This window comes from Myotis davidii, unplaced genomic scaffold (genome assembly GCF_000327345.1).
Source record: "Myotis davidii unplaced genomic scaffold, ASM32734v1 scaffold233, whole genome shotgun sequence".
Classification (NCBI taxonomy): domain Eukaryota; kingdom Metazoa; phylum Chordata; class Mammalia; order Chiroptera; family Vespertilionidae; genus Myotis; species Myotis davidii.
This window is the reverse complement of record NW_006285917.1, coordinates 2,474,009-2,476,003: the sequence shown is the minus strand read 5'-3', so window position 1 is coordinate 2,476,003 and position 1,995 is coordinate 2,474,009. Positions and strand designations below refer to the sequence as shown.

Here is a 1,995-nt window from a genome sequence, read left to right as displayed (position 1 = left end):
AGTGATGTTTCTGTTAAAAATAGATCTTCCTCAGACTTGTCACTCATTGTAAAACATATAGACATACACAGATGGGTGCACAGAGTCTTTCTCAGAGTACCCACAGCACTTAAGGGATGTTTGGCTAATCTTTATACCATTTCTGTAAGATAAATGGTCTTTTTTGGTTAGGCAGCCAAGGCCCAGATAGATTCAGGGACTTGCTCAATTCCTTATCACAAACCCACAAGGCCCTGCTCCCAGTTCCGGTCTTCGTCCAGTCTAGCATAGATTTCACCACTTTTGCTCTTTCCTGTCTTACACCAAGATTGTTTAAGTACTTCCCAAAAATAATGAGCCACGTGTGGGTGTGTTCGTTCTCCAGGATGAATCACTGTGAAAGGGGCCGTGAACCAATGAAAGGAGGCTAAGTATCTGGAATCAGAGACTCCTGGCTCCCAATTGACGACTCTGAAGTGAGCTTTTTTCACAAGGCGGCTGCGGGTCTGGCCTGTGTGTCCCACTGTGCTCAGAATAGCCCTCTTGGAGTTGTTCGCTTTCCCTTCTCGCTTCCCAAAATAGACCCAATGCTGTTCTCTTTGCTAGGTGGCCTGGTGCATGTATTGAGAGGTGTTCACTCCATGGGGAACCCCTTTTGTGCTTGAATGTCCCCCTGACACAAAGGAGTGGGTATTGGCTTCCCTGAAGTAATAGGACTGCAGCTTGAGTAAAAGGTTTGGATTGAGTGTTCGGAAGGGCACAGAAGTAAATTTGTTTACAAGGTGAATAAAAGGGAGCAAATAAAGGTATTTGGTAAGAAAAATGGAGAAGGTTCTTTTAGTCTTTGTGTCTGAACGGGTTGGGATTGAAGTTTAGGAGGCATTTACTTTTAAAATTCCTTCTAGATTTGGAATGTAGCCTAAAGAGTACCTGCTTTAAACTTCCTGCCTTTAAAAATGTAACACTACCCAAACCCTTCAGCAGGTTGCTACATGTTTTGGAATTTCTCCCTGAAGAAAGGGATCTGATCAAACGCTGTGAGAAAAATAACCACAGGCCCTAGTGCTGTTGACCTGTCAGTGCGCTCTCTCCTTTGTTTCCTTGGCTGGGATGGCAGGGATGTGTCCTTTACAGAAGCCTGAGAAAGGAGGGGTGTGACACTGAGATATTTAGAATCTGCCTTTGGATTGAAAGCCAAGAGGTGCCTCCCATTGTATAGGAGAAAAAGACAAAGATAAACTGTTTACAGCCTAGAGGGGTGAGTTACAACCGACTGGGTTTTCATGGGACTGGTCACATATGTCTCTTCTCTGGGGCCCTAGTTTGAATACCTTCCCACTCGGTATCCAGATAGTATCCACTTAGTGTCTAGTCTGGGACCTGGGTGGGCCCTACCACCTCCATCCTCTCTGAGTCCCAACCTAAGCATTGTAGTGGCTAAAGCCACACTCCTGCCCCTCCCAAAGGTCAGGGCTCGGTTAGGCTCAGGGGAGACAGTGCTGGGCAGAACCAACTGCTGCTGTCTGTGCTATTCCTGTTAGACAGATAAATCAAGTATTTCAGACTCCAGGGCTGCTGAACTAGCTTTCAGAGGCACAAATTCACTTACAGTAATTTCCTGCCAATAGTCTACACTTATGTTTACTACACACCCAGCAAAACTCACTAGGCCCAGAGATGATTGCATACACTACCAATTTGGGGGGGGAAATATATATATATATACACACACACACATACACACACACACACACACCGTATATAGACATATATTACTCTCTAAAGTGATATCCAGGGACCTTTCAGAATGGGTTAAACACATTGAGTCCTTTTTATGCATTAGCTCATTTAATCCTCACAGTAACTTTATGAGGTAGCCACTGATATTATCTTCTTTGGAGGGTATTGTTTTTGCCCTCATGAGAGAGGTACTTGCCATGGACTAAAGGAGTGGTTGGCAAACTGCGGCTCGCGAGCCACATGCGGCTCTTTGGCCCCTTGAGTGTGGCTCGTCCA

General features: G+C 45.3%; 1 protein-coding gene across 1 annotated transcript in view; it reads left to right on the top strand.

Moving 5' to 3' along the window:
• The first annotated feature begins 390 nt into the window (after nt 1–390).
• ACVR1B (activin A receptor type IB) overlaps nt 391–1,995 on the top strand; it is a 21,736-nt gene continuing 20,131 nt past the window's right edge. Inside the window, exon 1 of the mRNA XM_006757062.2 lies at nt 391–761. The gene's annotated coding sequence lies outside the window, so the exon portion shown is untranslated. The remainder of the gene's footprint in view (nt 762–1,995) is intronic.